The sequence below is a fragment of the Rhamphochromis longiceps genome, linkage group LG7 (genome assembly GCF_057381845.1).
Source record: "Rhamphochromis longiceps isolate RC_006_pf linkage group LG7, R_longiceps_female_GT1.1, whole genome shotgun sequence".
NCBI classification, from domain to species: Eukaryota; Metazoa; Chordata; class Actinopteri; order Cichliformes; family Cichlidae; genus Rhamphochromis; species Rhamphochromis longiceps.
In genome coordinates this window covers 16,439,698-16,458,992 of record NC_140563.1, presented here as the reverse complement: position 1 = coordinate 16,458,992, position 19,295 = coordinate 16,439,698, and positions in this window count along the sequence as shown.

Below are 19,295 nucleotides of genomic sequence, written 5' to 3'. Positions count from 1 at the left end.
TCCCGGCACTATGATGGTAGCTTAACATCAGCATTCAGGAAGCTTTCCTTTATAAGCCATTTGTAGAACGCTTTTTCCCCCCCATCAAATCTGTAACAAGTCCAATTTCTGCTGGTAATCCCTCTCAGAAGGATCACATTGATATGTAAATTGTTGTCTCAGAATGGCAGAGTAGTTATTAAAAAGAGGAGACAGACTGAAAATGACTCAGGGGCAAACTCAGTAATTCATTCATACACTGCTGTCCTAACGTTCCTGATGTTACACATGCAATCGCAGGCCCTTTCGATCGCAATCATGACAATATTCTGCTTGATACAGTTTCACTAGAGCGGCGTTATAACTGTTTAAATGTGTCAGGGCCCTCGGTTAAACATTCTTCGATCACAGACTCTGCGGCAGCGCCTGAGACTGAAAATAGATACTCTGGAAGCGCAGTAAACTGTGAAAGGTGTTTCCTGCTCAGTTTTCTAATCGCAGTTCCTCCATCTCGTCACCTCACACTGCGTCCTATGTGACCTGGGCATATATTGACTTTTTTTCTCCTCCCGCCTCTAACCTGTGAGCATTCACATCAATCTCAGTCACTAGACGGGATCAGCAGGAGGAGCAGTAAAGGTCGTAACCCCAGTGGTGTACTGGGACAACAATGACAGATACGTGAAGTGAGGATCTTCCCATGTAATAACTATCCAATCAAACTGTGGGCTTCAAAGGCTTATGTTAAACCAAATCCTGGTGACTCTGGCTGACCTTACCATGATGGAAGAATTCCTGAGGGAAGATGTACCTTTAAACATCCCGTATGACCAAGGTGCTTTTATTTCCTGAGAGTGAAATGTGAGAAGAATAAGGATGGCAAGATTATCCACGAGAATCTTTTCTGCCTGCTGAGTTTATAGGCTACGATTGCCAAAGATTTAGTCGACCAGAATGCACATCTTCTTATATGTATGTATATGTATGATTTAAAACTTTCCTTCTGCAATGATCGATTTGTTCTCAAACCAAATCCCGGTCTTATTTGCATTTCATCATTTCTTTTGAACAAATTTCTCCACTTCCAAGCTGTTTCTCTCTTACTTCATCTCCCCCCCGCATGCCATCCAGAAAAGGTAGTAGTGAGCATGACGATAATGGTGATGCACAATCCAAACACAGACCACGAAGGAGTCATGGAAGAAGCAGGAGCATCATCATCACCATCATTGTCATCATCAGCCAGATGAGGAGAGCCAAACTTGAGCTCTGTCTGTCCCCATCAGGGTGGCTGACAGTCACAAACTCATCCCTTATTCACTCCACTCATCAATTATACACAGGCCAAAGGAGCCCTGTGAGGCAGGAGGCTGTAAAGGCCCCTCTTCACGTGTCTTCGTCCCGAGAACTGCAGTGCAAATACATCGTTCAGCTCTCATCGTCAATGACCTTCTTTGTTCTCTCTGAAAGCAGGAGACAGCTTGTCATCATGCCTTCAACAACTGCTGCTACATGTGGATGTTATGTATCTCATTGTGAGGTTCGTTTTAAATCACGTGACTAAGGCTGGCGTGATGATGGCGCAGTATAGGCCTGATTTTTCTGATTAATATTTCCTTTTGTTTTCAAGCTGAGATTTGCTGATGCACTCAGTCATCATTCAAATTTTTTTTTTCGATATTTATGTCAGCTTAAGTTCCTTTAATTTGGAATCAGAGGCTGCAGGATATGTGTCAGTGATTAGAACCTTTTTAAGAGACAGGTGGAACCTGATTTATTTAAATCTGACATCTGGTGTTCACTTTGCCACTGAAATGTGTGGTCTCATCATTCCAAGATCTAAAGAGCTCCTTCAGATCTTCAGGGGGAAAAAAACCCAAAACATTTATGCCTAAGAGTCTGGCAAAAGATCTCCAAATGATCTCCAAATGATAGCAAATAAATCACTCCGCTGCAGGGAACATCATCTGGCGTTAATTTCAAATGGCTGCAAGTTTAAGACTGACATCCCCAGCAAATTCACCATTAAGATCAGTTTATGTGATAAAAAAAAAAAAAAAAGCTCATCTAAAGAAAACCAAATTTCATTACAGCATGCAGGTAAGTTTGGCCATTTTCAATGTCAAAGTGCATCTACAGCCAGAAAGAGACTGGATAGATCTGTGTTACACTGGAGAAGTGCCAGGAAAAAGTTACTGCTGTCCAACAAAGAACTGTCTTCCTTGTAAAAGTTTACTTTTACTCTAAAGGCCAGCACTTTAGTCAAGATAGTCAGATGACAGATAGGCAGAAACAGGCCAACAGCAGCTTTTGAGGAGAAAAACCTCATAATAACTGCAAACCACAGTGGTGGAAATGTTATTGTTTGGGGTTGCCTCGCTCCCTTGGGGACTTGGAAGTTAGCAGTAATTGAATCAGCCATGAATTCTGCATCGTATCAAGGAGCGCTTGAAGGTATTGTGAAGGTGTCTGTTCAAAGATTTACACTGAACCAGAAACAGATCTTTTAGCAGCAAAATGAACCAAAGCACACATGCAAATCCACCAGGACACAGATCAAAAATAACAAATGAAGTGTTATTTAATGGGCAGGTAAACGAATGCCACTGAAATGCTTTCGACTGAAGATCTGAAGCAGGTAGTACATGTAAAAGCATGCACAGGGGATCAAAACCCCTCAAACACCTTGAAACGACATTAATTTTTCAATGGAAGGGTTCAGTAGGCTAATATGGTAGACTGACGACAGTCATCCATAAGTTATTTCTCCTAAATCGGACATTTTACTGTCCCTATGAGGCCAAAGGTGAACTTACCCTCAAGAGGTTGATGCCTGTTTATATTCTTGTTGATCGAGTTTAAGTGTTTAATGTTTGATTGTTCCAGCATACCAGAAAAGGAAACAATTTCCACACGTGATGTCTCTCAAATATAATCAGCAATCTGCTGTAATGTACAAAAGTCTTAAGCCGCCCCTCATTTCTTTATATTTCACTTGGAAAATGGGAAACGTGTAAACAGACATGGAAATACAGTCGAGAAGGCAAAAACTAAGAAGAAAAAAAGTTTGTACAATTTTAATAAGCTTAAAATGAATGTGAATATTTTGCCATGGCCGCCTTTATTAATCAAAACAACACAAACTCTCTTAAACAAGCTTTCTGATGCCTGCCTTTTGTTCCGTTCTCACACTGCTTCCATAATGTGGAGGTCCGGGCTCTGGGGAGGCCAATCCATGACTCACAGTGTTCAGTTGTTTCGTTTTCTCTCCAAGTTTACATTTACTTTCACACAGGCTTCACTTCTTGTAGATATTTTTCAAGCTTTTAACTTGTTTCTTTTGTCCTCTACTTGTTCAGTTTCCTCAAATTATTTAATTGTGCACCATGCTGTGTCACATTTTCACCTAAAAGGACTTAAGGAATCACGTTGTTGGTGCAAAAATATAATTTTATGCCTGTCACCTTTGGCATTTTTCATACATTTAACCAACCAAATATTAAGACATTCTATGTTTTTGTGACTGGTTGTTAGTAACAGTGCTAAGTGCTCAAAGATACAATTTAAAATTTGTTCCTTGCTAAGTTGCCTGTTATGTGTAGACCCGACACTGGTTCATCTTTTGAGTTTGGGGCCTTTTGTGTGTTTGAATGATTCTTGGGTCGGTGTTAAGTGGTTTAATAAACAAACAAACAGACAGACTTTCCTCTCAAATGGACTGCACTTGAAATGAGTGAAAAAGCAGCCAAAGTCCAAAGAAAACCTTTGAAAGACCTTCAGAAAACCTAGAGAACTTTTGCTTAAGACCACAACAAAGTCTGGCTTCTTGGAAGGAAAATATAAAGAAATGAGGGGTGACTCAGGACTTTTACACAGTACTGTAATTGTTCTTTGGATTTAAATCAACTGACAAAACAAAACAGCTGGAATAGCCTAAATTAACCCTGCTCAGGAATTTGTATGAGGCTTATTTTCTCTGTCCACATGCTAAAATATTATTTCCTCAGCTTTGATTTACCACACTAGTGGGGCCAATAACAACTAGAACACATGAAATATCGTCCTGGAAAATAGGTTTTGAAAAGAAAAGGAACTTTTAATATTTGAGGCAGTCCATCAGAATCTGTATGTTGAGGTTAGATGAGCAACGCCTTGTCTTAAAGGGGGTTCAGATAGTTTTTCTTCATGGTGTTCAAGGGAAGAGCTTAAATATAAGAATAGCTAAGCTGCCTGATGTCATCTGGGCTTTCAGTTGGTCACTCCTAGCAGTAAAGATCAGAGGCTAATGGTCAGGCTAGCAATTACCTGTGCGCAAACACTGCCAATTCAGACACAAACCTACTACTTGGCAACATATCAGCTCTCACATTGTCTAGGGCTTGATGATCTTATTTCTAAAAATAGTTTAACAATAGTTTGTTGGTGTAAAAAAACGTGTGAGCTCATACGCACAAACGCTTGTGTTACAGTCACAAGTTATTTCCATATCAGGCAATGCAGCTGGCCTCAGGGAGTTTATTCAAAGAAGTGGGCTGGCGCTTAGACGAAAGGGTAGCATCCATGCCAGAGTTTGCGTGACATGGTCAGAGGGCCCGGTGGCGCCAGTGTCCGGCAGCCTCGCCTCTGTCAGTGCGCCCCAGGGTGGCTGTGGCTACAATGTAGCTTGCCATCACCAGTGTGTGAATGTGTGTGTGAATGGGTGGATGACTGGATATGTAAAGCGCTTTGGGGTCCTTAGGGACTAGTAAAAGCGCTATATAAATACAGGCCATGCCCATTTCTTCTGTGTGTTTGTCTGTGTGTCTGTGAGAGAGATTGGTCACCACTCTATTAAGTAACGTGTCCTGATCAGATAGCTAAACGTTAACCTTGTACGTCAGTCACATCTAACCAGAAAAGTGGGATTGACAGAACTTTTTTTTTTGACCGCCTTGACTTATTTTTGCTGTTTTTGACTTGTGATTTAGTGGATTGAGTGTTTTTCACACTATTTTGTTAGAGAGGCTTTTACTATTCTCTAATGGTCAAACAATACTAGAGAATACTTAAACCTGTTTACTTTAGCACATTCATTTTCAGTTATGCAGTTGGTAACCACCTGATTAGTAAATGCATTTGTATTTTACATTTATTTGGCAACTTTATTAGGTACATCTTTCTAGTACCTTCAGAACTGCCTTAGTCTTCATGATATAGACTGAACATGGAGTAATTCATCAGAGGTTTTCACCCATAAATGACGGCACACTGTAGTTCCTGTAGATCTGTCGGCTGTGCATCTATGCTGCTCCACCATGTCCCAAAGGTGAATCGAGATCTGGTGACTGTGGAGGTCATTTGAGTACAATGAACTCATTGTCATGTTCAAAAAGGTGGTTTAAGCTTCGCAATGCAACGTATCGCCCTGCTGGAAGCAGCCATCAAAAAGTGGTCATGGTCATTTTATGCAGTAATGGACATGGTCAGCAACAGTACTCAGGGAGGCTGTGGTGTTCAATCTATGCTCAAGTGCTACTTAGAGACACAAAACGCCTGCAACGTTTTACCAGCCTGAACTGCTGATATAGCAGTCTGATTTTGGTGAGCCCGTTCAAATTGCAGGACAGGCTCACCTGCAGTTTCCTGCTCTTAGTTGACAGGCACCACACCTGATGTGACGTGTTGTTTCTTTGTTGTTTGCTTTTTTGTTCCTCATACCTTGGCTCTAACCAGTGTTGGGGTCATTACTCAGAAAAAGTAATGTATTACACATTATTTGATAATTTTATTAAAAATAATTCAATACATTACTTGCTGGAGAAAGTGTTGTCGTTACCCCACCAGGCAGGTGGGTGGCGTGGACACCCAAGTTCTTGAATGTGATAACCGAGGAACAAGAAGACGTATGATTTTCAAATTGATACCACTGGTGCATCAACTAAAAATCTCAGAAAAAGTGTCACCTTTGCACAAAAATGTGGACAAGGCCCAATTTTATCACACATAATGTTGTATTATAGATCAGAGTTCACAGATATTCGGACCTGAGCTGTGTTACTTATGCACAATCAGCAATCCATTCACCAACTACCAAATCTTAAATATACACAAGCATATTTTGGGAGGCGCGTCCGCTTATCCTTTTCAGGGTCGCGGGGGGCGCTGGAGCCTATCCCAGCTGTCATAGGGTGAGAGGCGGGGTACACCCTGGACATGTCGCCAGTCTGTCGCAGGGCTAACACACAGGGACAGACAACCATTCGCACTCACATTCACACCTATGGGCAATTTGGATTACCAATTAACCTATCCCCACTAAGTGCATGTCTTTGGACAGTGGGAGGAAGCCGGAGTACCCAGTGAGAACCCCGCAAACACGGGGAGAACATGCAAACTCCACACAGAAAGACCCTGGCCTGATGGTGGAATTGAACTCAGGACTTTCTTACTGTGCGACAACAGTGCTAACCACCGTGCCGGTTCAATGCATAAAATGGCAAAAACATGCTGTACAGCAAAAGATTAAGTCACACACTTAAATCATACTCCATTTACTGTTGGCAGATCTGCTAAAGCCATATGGGACTGATGGGCTTTCATCTTATTCTAAGATATTGCTTAATGTTAGGAGGAAATAGAGTTGTAGTTGTCAGAGCGTAATACTTGATATCATGAGGAGATAATGAAGGGAGGAGAGAGGAGAAAGACATGAAAAAAAAGACCACATAGAAAACTGGGCACAGACTCTGACAAATCACTGAAGCCTGGAAAATGGGAGGCCGCAAGAGAAGAGGTAGCAGGCCAATCATAGTTCAATGACAAATGTATTAAATCATCAGAGAAAAAAGGGAGGCGAATGGGGGGGGGGGATCCAGCTGGGAAAAAAGGGAAAATTCACCACAACCATAAAGCCTCATATGCTTAACTGATGGTAATCATGAAGATGGGAAGATGGGAGAGATGTAAATGTCGTGATGATTATTGTATAACTTGATGTCCTGTGAGTAATTTCTTTTGACATTATCTTGCGTTATCATTGTCACAGAGAGGTGTGTTTTTTGTTCTGTCCTGGCTAAGGATGATCTAAAGCAGTCTGACGAGGGGGAACTGGTTGAGAACTGATATGGCAACCTCAGTCATTCACACTCCCGTTCCAGGAGAGACCTACTGCACGTATGGGAAATATGGCACAGCACCCTAAGGACTGTAAAAGACTTATTTCACATGCGGTCTAAGAAAAGCTGATGCTCGGCATGGTTAATGTACCTGTACTAATTGGTTTCCCTCAAGGCCTCAGTTCAGAATACAGAAAACATCCCAAAAGCTCTGCTTCTGCCTCTGTCTCCACTATATCATCCAGTTGGTTGACCTTGACCATCACGGATCAGCTCGTCAACCTGTCTGATGTGCTGATGCCAGTTAGTCACACTGGGTCCCAAATAACTTCACGCTCTAATTTCTTCCTGTGTTTTTGCTGTAAATGTCTCATTTGCTGGCAAAATTCACAAATACATATCAGAAATATAAATCACAAGCCGGGGTCAGAAGCATAATTTAATGCCAGTTTAAAAGCAGCAAATTATTGCTCAGAGTTTATATTGGTGATTATTTGTCACATGATGATGACCAGCTGGAGGTCATTCAGTTTTATGTCTGTGCAATCTAGTCCCAGCAGATCCTGCCAAATTCCCACAAGAAGCAGAAAATAAACATGAAAGGAGAAACTGTATGATAAATGAACACATTCTTACAAACGAATCCAAAGACAGAGCATAACTCTGGGCTGAAAACAGGAACATCCTCAATCATATACGCTGCGACTCTTCCACTCCCCGTTGTTGCTGCTTTTTTCCTCCCAGTGCCTATGACATGCCGTGGAACTGATGAAATGTTATCAACTATAAATAAAAGCCGTTACTATTGTCTCGCTACGCAGTCTGCTGGGAAAGTGGAGCGTGAGGGCGGGTAAATGGCCAAAGGGCTACTGCGGTCGAGTATGAATGTTGAAAGAGCAGTGACTGAGTCTCGGGCAAGCACAAAGGCAGGGCTTGATATTAACTCATGAATGCAGGCCTTCCCAGCGCTTCCAGGTCATCTGTAATGATGACTTATGTAATCTCTACATTCTGACTTTCCCCACTTTGGAGGGCTGTGATTGGACGTTTCCATGTCAGCGGAGTCGACCGGGTTGGTTTAAGGAACAGTCATGTAGCTCTTTGGGAAACTTCACATTGGTCACATTTGCTCTATAATTAAGGCAGAAAGATCAAAACCTCTCAAATACGAGCCACTTTATTAGGTACACCTTGCAAGTACCGCGTTAGACTCCATTTATCTTCTGAATTATCTCTTCATGGCATCGACTCAACAAGGTGCTGCAAACATTCCTCAGATATTTTGGTTTGTGTTGATGTGACAAATCTCCCGTCCCACCACATTGCAAGGGTGCTCTGTTGGATTGCGATCTGATGACTGTGGAGGCCATCTGAGTACAATGAACTCAAACCAGTGTGAGGTGATTTGAGCTTTGTGACTAAAGATGGGTGCACCGTGGTCATGAAGAGATGGACATGGTTAGCAACAATACCCATGTAGGCTGCATATTTTAACAAATTTTCATTGAGAGGTCCAAAGTGTGCCATGAAAATACCCCCCACACCAATACACTAGCAGCAGCCTGAACCAGTGTTACACGGCAGGATGGATCCAATTCTGATACCAAATTCAGACCCGACCATCCAAATGGCACAGCAGAAATTGAGACGCATCAGACCAGGCAATGTTTTTTGCTGTTGTCAAAATTTTGCGAGCTTCAGTTTCCTGCTCAGTGTGGTCTTTTCATGCGGTAGCCCATCTGCCTCGTGGTTCAACATGTTGTGGATTCAGAGATGCTCTTTTGCATACTTTGGTTGTAATGAGTGGTTACTTGAATTACTCTTGCTTTGCTATCAGCCCAAAGCAGTCTGCCCATTCTCCTCTGACTTGTGGGAGCATTTTGGCCCAGAGAACTGCCACTCACTGGATTTTTTCTCTTTTTCAGACCATTCTCCGTAAACCCCAAGAGATGCCTGTGTTTGGAAAATCCCCAGTGATCAGCAATTTCTGAAATACTCGGCTCATCTGACACAAACAACCATGCAGTGTTCAAAGTCACTTAAATCACCTTTCTTCCCTGCTAGGTTGCTCAGTTTGAACTTCAGTAGCTCATCTCGACCATGTCTACCTGCTTAAATGCACTGGTGTTACTGCCATGTGATTGGTAGATTAGATAAAAGTGGAAAGTGGCTTTTGAGTGTTAGCATTGGGTATTAAACTGCAGCCAGGTTATGATCGGTTCCGGTTAGTACAGGTAGAAATCGATAATCTGCCTACAACACAGGTCAAGCTCACAGATTACCATTGTTCATGCCAGACAAAATGCAATATGAAAAACAGCAACAACAATTTTGGTTTTCATAAGTAGCTAATTTCAGAAAAACAACTACATAGCATGTTGTTTATGGCTATGCGTTTGGGGCGTTAAATGTAAATTTGGAGACCAGACAGACTCCTAACATTATAAGGACACGTAAAAGCCTTAAAGACATACAGGTATTCACCTTCTTTGGAAATGTGATTCTTTTTCTTTGCAATAGTGATAAAAGTTTGTAGAGTTTGCAGGGGGAAAAAAGTTTGTTCTTCTGTTTTTAGAAGAAGCGGAGCTATGAAAACCTGAAGAAAGAGAAATTAGTAAGATGGAAAACTGCAACACAAGAAGCACAATTTATACCCACAATACAATAAATGTGGAGGCTGTATTTGAGTAAAGATGGATGTTACATGATTGGAAACTAGTTCTATATCACTGTTATGAAATATTTCAACATTACATTATTATTATTGTTTCAAATGTTCAGAGTGATGGTAAAAGCTATAAGACGCTCACCCTGCCAGCTAATTGGTAGAGCTTAAAGTGGATATTGATCTCTTTTTATGTTTGACAGAAAAATAGCCAAACAAAATCATGTTAAAGGTGCTTGTTGTAGTTCTTATGCAAAATGTAACTAAACCCTTCAACAGGTTGAAAGTGCTGTTCCCTGAAAACTCTGGGTTTTCTTATCCACATAGAAAGCTAATTTAAACCATGAGTCAGTTACCTCGGTAACAGACTCTTGAGTAAGACAGAGTCCTGTCAGTGGGGGGGGGGGTCAGAATTCAGGGTCATCACATGGATCGTGTAGCCTTAGTGCTTAGCAGGCAGCTGGAATGTGTGTTGATCACAGGCAGACTTTCTTTTTAACTTCTTACCTTTTAAAATGCATCTAAAACTTCTGTGCTGCTATATCTCTATGGCATAGCTAGCGTATGTTGCTAACTTCTGGAACGATTGCAAGGTACCACGATCCAAAAGATGGCCCACTGGAGTGAACCGCGATGGCACGACCCACAGAGCACAGAAATCTTTACAAACATTATGATCCCATTTACATTTTTTAAATTTGACATGAGTGTCAGGCAGTATAAAACTCGAACTTGACACAGTAATTACTTTTTTAAATAGCCTAATCTGTATGGAGCTTTATGCAGATAAAACAATAATCAGTGAATAATCATTTATCAGGCCCATGGAGCCAGGCCAAATCTTAAATGCCCTGAAAAGTCTACATTAATTGATTTGGTTTTAACAAATGTACCTCATAAATTCTCTTCACTTGGTGTTTTCTGTAATGACCTAAGTGATCACTGTGTTGTTGCTGTTTGCAGAAATGCTAAAATTCCAAAATGTAAGCCACGCATAGTGTGCAAAAGGAATCTTAAACAATTTAATGAACAGGCTTTTCATCATGATTTGTCATTAGTTAATTGGGAAAAAATCGGACTATTACCAGATGTAGAGCTAGCTTGGACATATTTTAAGGAAAGTTTTATGGGAATTGTTAATAAACATGCCCCCTTACGGAAAGTTAGAATTAAAGGTCGAGAAAATCCTTGGTTTTCGCAGACACTCGCAGATAGCATACACAAGCGTAATAGAGCATGGGACAAGGCGAGACAAACAGATACTTCCACTGATTGGTCTGTTTTCAAACAGCTTAGAAATAAATGTACTTCTCTTATTAAAAAGGCCAAATCTGAATACTTTTTGTCTGTCACCACTGAGAACCTCAATGATCCACAGAAATTTTGGAAAGTAATCAAGTCTTTTTCCGCCAATAAAATGACTCAAACCTTTCCTAAATCTGTTGTAAAAGATTCAGTCTCAATTAATGATAAAACTGAAATTTTGAATTGTTTTAATGAACACTTTCTATCAGTGGGTTCCTTGTTTGCTTCTGCAGAAACTTTTTTAACAAATACTTGCCCAGAACTCTCTATGTTTTCTGGAGACCGTTTTAACTTTGTACCTTTTAGTGTTTATGAAGTGCATAAAGCTTTAAAGGCTTTGGATCACAGAAAACCTCCTGGTCCAGACTTGATGGAACCTTATTTTTTGAAGTTGGCAGCTGATTTTATTGCAGAACCACTCTCAATTCTATTTAATTTTTCAATTAAAACCAAAGAAATTCCAGCGGTTTGGAAATCAGCTTTCGTTTTGCCTTTATTGAAAGGAGGTGATCCATCAGTGTTGACTAATTATAGGCCAATATCAAATTTGTGTGTTTTATCCAAAATCCTGGAATCTCTAGTTTGTGACCAGTTGAAAGAGTTTTTGTACTCTAATGATATTGTCTCCAAATTTCAGTCAGGCTTCAGGAAAAAACACAGTACTAACACTGCCACTATGAAAGTGATAAATGATATTATTGTGGCACTTGATAAGAAATTGTACTGTGCGTCACTCTTTATTGACCTCTCAAAAGCTTTTGACACTGTTGATCATGCAGTCCTAAAAAACAGACTGCTCAGCCTTGGATTGTCAGAACATGCATTAGCGTGGTTCTCAAATTATCTGAAAAATAGAACCCAGTGCATTAAACTTGAAGGTCTTTGTTCTAAATTTGTTGCTGTCCACAAGGGGGTGCCACAGGGCTCAGTTTTGGGTCCCCTTCTGTTCCTTTTATATATCAATGACTTGGGTCAAAATGTCTCAGACACAAATTTGCATTTTTATGCTGACGACACAGTTATTTACTGTTATGGATCATCTCTTGCTCAGGCCATTGAAACTTTACAGAAAGCCTTTGTTGCTTTCCAGCATTCACTTATTCAGCTAAAATTAGTTCTCAATGCTGACAAGACTAAGCTAATGTTGTTTTCCAAGTCAAAGAAGGTCCCGGAGCCTATTCCAGTGGTGTCCACCCTTGAAGGAAATGTCATAGAGATAGTTCATGAATATAAATACCTTGGTGTCTGGATTGATGACTCCTTCACCTTTAAACCACATATAGAGAGACTAGTAAAGAAACTGAGACTTAAACTTCGTTTTTTCTTCCGTAATAAACAGTGCTTTTCTTTTGCAGTAAAAAAACGTCTTGTCACTGCAACCTTTTTATCTGTGTTAGATTATGGTGACATTCTGTATATGAACGCTTCTTCTTCATGTCTTCTAATGTTGGACACGATGTATCATGCTTCCTTGAGGTTTATTACCAATTGTAAATACCTGACCCATCACTGTGATTTGTACTTAAGAGTAAAATGGCCTTCTTTGGCCATTAGAAGACAGGGGCATTGGTACACTTTTATTTACAAAGCTATGCTTGGATTGCTGCCTCCTTATATTTGTACTTTGGTCACAAGGACAAATAGTGGTTCTTACTCCTTGCGCTCAAATGATCAGCTGCTGTTGTCTGTTCCCCTTGTCCGCACAGAGCTGGGTAAGAAAGCCTTTGTCCACTCTGCGCCTTTTTCATGGAACATGTTACAGAAAGACTGGAAACTAACTGAATTGTTGTCTTTAAATGTTTTTAAAACTAAACTCAAAGGCCTACAGGCTGCCTCAATAATGTGTAATTGTTTTGTGTAATTTTAACTTTGTTTGTTCGTATGTATTTGTCTTGAAATGTGCTGCCTCTTGGCCAGGACTCCCTTGAAAAAGAGGTCTTTGATCTCAACGGGATATTCCTGGTTAAATAAAGGTTAAATAAAATAAAAAAATCATGCTATAAATTCCCCACAGTTTTTTATTCCAGGCTGCTGAGACATTTTTTTCAACCACAGATGACCAAAATCAGTCGTGCTGACCAAAAGTCTACATATCTACAGTCTTATTTGCAGTAGCTACCATCTGTATTGTGTCCCTGTCAAATTACAGCTGATGAGACTTTAAGAAATTTAACGTATTCGGCGTGATTCCAGCTCGACCCATTGAGTAAAAGTAACACAAACACGAGGGTCCAGATTGAAAGACATTCATATTCCTCCATTCATCGGATTAAAAAAGAGATTCTGCTCTTTAGTTACCTGTTGCCATGGTGAATCATCGGCATCAGAGCTCTTCTGATGAGTGCTTTCTTTCACTAGTCAACAACTTGTTTAACTCAGAGTTGACACTGAGGAGCTGGGATCAACTAAAAACTCTGAGTTTCCATGTCTGCATTAATCAACTCGAAGTTTATTTGTAGACTCAGAGTTTGTTCAACCAGCTTCCTGGAACGGGGCCCAGATGTGTGCCGATGTTTACAATGACATCTACAAGAGGTTTTGCTTTTTTTCAATGTCAATAAGACTGTGATCTTACCAACTTGCCTGGTCATTTAGTGCTTCCGCTCACTACACCATCTTGTGGTACAAACCGGTACTGCACAAAAGTACAGCCGGGCCTTAGCTCAACTTAAACTGATATCACAACACGCAGATGCGTTAGACGTGAAGTCACAGCAGCAGTTACTTCACAGATGTTGCATTTAGCTCACTGTAGATATATTATCAGTGTTAATACACAACATCTGAAACTGATGGGAGGGATACCCTGCACTATAACACTGAGTATTCACTTGTTTCCCTAGCTGGAGGATGCTAAGACAGGATCAGGTCGTTGTGTTAACAGGAGGGGTCAACAGTCAGGGCCACTTGAGGACAGCCTATTGAGTGCTTCTCTGGTACGCTTTCTGCGCTAATGGAAGGGTCCAGAGCTGTCAAAATATATTTGTGCACAAAGCCTAAACAAATGCACAATCCCTCAGAATGAATAATACAAGGACAGGAAGCTTTGGACAGACAGCCGTGTCACAACACTGACTTGCAACATCTCCAACAGAGTCAAACAAAAAAAGACAGATGAGGAGCTCGCTCAATAAAAAGACCATTAGGGCTTCTTGACGCGGCGTAAGAATGACAAACATGATTGAAAACCGCTGAAAACGATATCCACAAAACAAAGAGTTATCAAAACATTTTCCCCACCGGTCGCTCACGCTTTAGAGGCCGTATGTGAAAATGTCATGTTTGTGTAAAGGTTTTCTGGATTCTGTCGTTTACAATCGCTGTCTTCAAAGCTGAGATGTTGTTTATGAGGCTCCGGGGCTTGTGAAAAAGAACGCGCTGGCCAACGAGCTTATATGACTAACATATTTTGCCACAAATTGAAATGCTGTTTTATGAAGTGACCAATATCCAAAAGAGCTGTTCACAAGACTGTGATAATTGCTCACAGTTTTACAAAAGCATTTGAGATTCCACATTACTGATTTGGTTGAACATAATGAAACTGTTCATTCATATATTTTGTGCAAAGGCCATTTTTAATTTAATGTTTTTGATCACAGTTCACAGCTCGTAAAATCAAGTCTGTTAATCTATTACAGTATTTCTATTATTTTTTTACATACACTTGTGTTTTCTTGTGAAAGGTTTGTTCATGTGTGCACCCAAATCTTACCTGGGGCTCCTTTTCCATGGAGGCGATCATACCTGCAGCATTGCCGGGGTATTACTGTAGCTCAGGCTTTGATAACGACCTTCAGCTCATCTTTATTTTTGGGTCAGGTGTTTCTTACCCTCCACAGATTCTCTGTGGGGTTCAAGTGAGTTTGCTAATAAATCAAGAAGCAATAACATGGGCAGCAATTGATTTGAGAGTCGTCTTTTGGCTCTGTGGACTAGTGCTAAGTCCTGCTGGAAAAAGAAATCAGCATCTCCATAAAGCTTGTCAGCAGGTGGAAGCATGAACTACTTTGTAGTCTCCTGGTAGATGGCTGCACTGACTTTGGATGTGATTAAACACAGCTGAGCAACTGCCACCAACAGACAGCAGAAACTTCACACTGGACTTCAAACACCCTGGATTCTGCGCCTCTCCATTTTTCCTCCAGACTTGAGGATGAAGTGCAAAATTCAAACTCACCAACCACTTGATTACACTGCACAGCAATTACACATGCAGACGTGGTCACAGACCTGCTGAAGTTCAAACGGAAGATCAGAATGAGGAAGAAAGGGAACTGTCATGACTTTTATCTGAAAAGAGGACCACAGAGCAGCACTCCTGTTCTTCTCCTTGGAGATGTTTCTGACATCGTCTCTGGTTCAGGAGTGGCTTGATAATAGAAATACGAGAGCTGCAGCTCCTTCCTGAAGATGGCTGTGCATGGTGGCTCAATACTGTAACACCAGCCTCAGCTCAGTCCACTCCTTTTGAAGCTCTCCCAAGTTCTTGAGTCAACTTTATTTGACAGTCCTCTTAGGCTTTGGTCGTCCCTGTTTCCCTTCCAGTCAACTTTTATATCAATGCAGCCCTCTTATCACAGCCCACCTTTTCGTCAATGCCATTCTGTGGTTTATTCCCCTTGTGGAGGGTGTCGATGATCATCATCTGGTCAGCTGTCAAGTCAGCAGACTTCCCTATGAGCCTGAAAAAGTGTTTACAGTGTTTATACTGTATTAATTTTAATTACAAATTAAATATTCTAATAATTTGAGATTCTTGAATTTCTGATTTTGCTGAGCTGTAAGCCACAACTTAAAAACAACAAATAAATAAAGCCTTGAAATTTTTCATGAATAGAGAATTTAAGAAATTTTATCTTTTTTGGAAATTTTTTCACAACATTCTTTTTTTTCTTTTCCTTTTTTTTTTTAAATATAGAAACTTTCTTAGTGTTACTTGTGAACTAGTCAGACTTTGTTCCTACTATTTCTTTCTTTGAAAAACATTAAATACTGAGGAAAAACAATTCCAGGCTGGGATTTAGAGAAGGGCTTCATTGTTTTTGTTTTTGATGAAATGCCTCCATTCCTCACTGAGACAACAGCGCATGTAGCCAATGCAAAGGGAAGATTTTGTGCACAAAGAGAAACTCAGATGGCTGATTCAGGACCAAAGCAGACACACAGACGATGGAAAGTGTCCAGATTTGAAGAAATACAGACCTAATAGCAGAGATGTAAATGATTACTTTTTTCAAGTAACGAGTAAAGTAAGGGATTACTATTGCAAAAATGGTAATTAGTAGAGATGGACCGATCTGATATTACATATCGGTATCAGTCCGATACTGACCTAAATTACTGGATCGGATATCGGAGAAAAATAAAAAATGTAATCCGATCCATTAAATATCACGAAAGCACCTCACAAAACTTGCAACACGCCGTAACTCACCTCAGAACGTTAGCACGTCGGAGCAGTATGCATCACGTGATAGAGCGGCTGTGGCATGGGGACCTGTCGGTGGTCTGGATAGCATGTGGAGCTTCGCTAGCAACCCGGCATTTCATGTCCGACAAAGTTATCCCGAGAGAAGTAAAGCAAGTGTGTAAGTCCATCTCTGAATGTTTGTAAAGCATTCCTGCGTTAAGCTTAACAAGCGACTCTCCTGCTGCTACTTCAATGGTGAAACTGCTTAACGATCAGCTGATCGGCTTTTCTGTCGGGAGTACGTCTCTCTTGTTTGCTTTTGGCCCACTTTGCACCAGAAAGAGGAAACCAGCGGCTGAACAACAGCAGCACGTTTAAGCTTGATCAGCTGTTGTTAGAATGTATTTATTATTACTTTCTACTCCAGGATCTTTTTCTACTAGCTGACGCTGGTAACTGTGCAGGGGCGGATCTAGCAAAGTTTAGCCAGGGGGGCCGATAGGGCATTAACAGGGAAAAGGGGGCACAAAGACATACTTTTCTTTCTTATTCTCATTTAAAATGTCTAGCTTTTAATAAATAATTATCTGACACCCAAAGTTTTAATTTGATGTAAAATGAATAGAAGTCAATTACTGTATATAGTGACTATTAAGTCTAATATATATACCCTAGTAAGCTATAGTACTTTTTCCTTTGGGAAGGTACCATCTGTGCAGTCTGCAATTTTGTTGAAGAAAGATGTTGAATCTATTTAATATTTCTTGAAAAATAATTGATTTCTGTGCATTTTTTTTCACACTGCATCAAATTAAGGTTGATTACGTCGATTAAGCATCATGAGGTGGAGCGTGAGGGGTGGTTCCCTATTTTTTATTTATTTATTTTTGTTGTTGCTGGGAGTTGGAACCCTATTAGTTAGGTTGCTTAATATTTATGCTAAGTACTCTTTAAAATACCAGAATAGGGAGGATGGTGTAGGTTTAAGTTTATTAGATTGATCAGTATTGCTGAACTATGAAATTTTTTTTTTTGCATACAGGTATAACAGAATAGCTTTAGTGTAGTTGTTGTTTTAAACTTGAGTATGAACTTATACAAAATGCAGCAAGATATTTAAAAAACAGTTTTGTTGATTAAAAAACACTATATCGGATTCATATCGGTATCGGCAGATATCCAAATTTATGATATCGGTATCGGACATAAAAAAGTGGTATCGTGCCATCTCTAGTAATTAGATTACCGTTACTTTCCCGTAGGAACGCTGCGTTACTGCGTTACTAAAACCGTGATTTTTTGCGAGAATGTCTCACGACAGTGACGTAAGCGAGTGCGCCGTTAGTGACAACAGCTGTGTGCAGATCAACTATGAATCACATATCGATTGTGGGAGAGAGTATGAGCGTGCAGCGTTTAAAGCGTGGAAGTACTGACCTTACTTTGAGTTTGATTCCATAAAAAGTGACAAAAACATTAGCGTCCATCGTGCATGGGAAGAAAACTTTTTACAGTGAAAAAACCCCCTAAACTTCCAAGCAAGCAGCAACGACGTAATGGGAAACTCACAGAGAAACTCGCGGATTCTTCAACTGACCGCGGCACACCTGCACCAGGGTAAACCTCCGCCTACGCCACTCCTGCTTTACCGGTGAAAATAGAGCAACAGGACCGCTGAGTCTTTGACTTTATTTATTTTCTGCTGTGTTTTACTTGCAGCTATTTGAAAGAGTGAGTGTAATGTGCTGGAACGTGCAGAAAACGTGCAGAAAATAGGTTTAAATATTAAACTAATTTATTCAAGTCAGAGAATGTTGCATATAATAAAATTTTTGCTTGATGCATAAAGTTAAAAGATTGAAACTGATAAAACAAGTAAAAAAAAAGAGACTTTTCCATTTGATTACATTTTGTATGATGGATTATGTAGAAAAAGTAGAATTGGGCTGAAAGATCTATCGCTTTATCACCTCTTTAGGTTGTAAATCGTGTTTTTAAAAAGTAACTAAGTAACTAAGTAATTAATTACATTTGAAAATAAGTAATCAGTAAAGTAACGGGATTACTTTTTTGGGGAAGTAATCAGTAATTAGTTACTGATTACTTTTTTCAAGTAACTTGACCAACACTGCCTAATAGGCAACACTTACAGATACAGTGTGACACAAGACTAAAACTTGTAGACTGATATTAGAGAATGAAAAACATAAATGTTAACTAACTGCTTATCTGGGCTTTTCCAGTGGAGACGGAGTCAAAGGGATTGGCATCACACTGGGTGTTTAGAGGAAGAGAAGGAAGGAGGGAGAATCGTCTTGTGGGTTGAGTGGGCAGACGTCACATCAGGGTAAAAAGCCAGCGTTTCCTTCACAGGCAGGCTGAGGCGGGATTAGGGCCTGCAGGCGGAGCTCCTGTCCGTTTTCTAAACACGCCTGCTGGTCGTGTCGGTCTGTTTGTCACTTCTGGAGTCGTGATTTGAACGAACCTTAATAATGTTTGGGTGCTTCAGTCAAGACACACTGCAAATAATCAGTGCTGGAAATATAATGCGTCAGAGAAATGGAGACATTAAGAAAACATGGTAGTCACTCCAGGGAAAGAATTATTAGGCCAAGAAGCATTCCCAAAGTTGTATGTTGTTGGTGCTTTGAATGTTATTAAGTAATTTATATTAATATTAAATTTGAGGATTCCAGGTCAGCTATATCGCATGTTTATAAAAGCAATTAATCTACGAAATAGTTCAATAATGATCTGCATTTTCAAGTGGAAAACTCATCACAGGGTGATAAATGGACTCTGCAGTAATGACCAACAGTGAATTGAAAAGAATGTCACT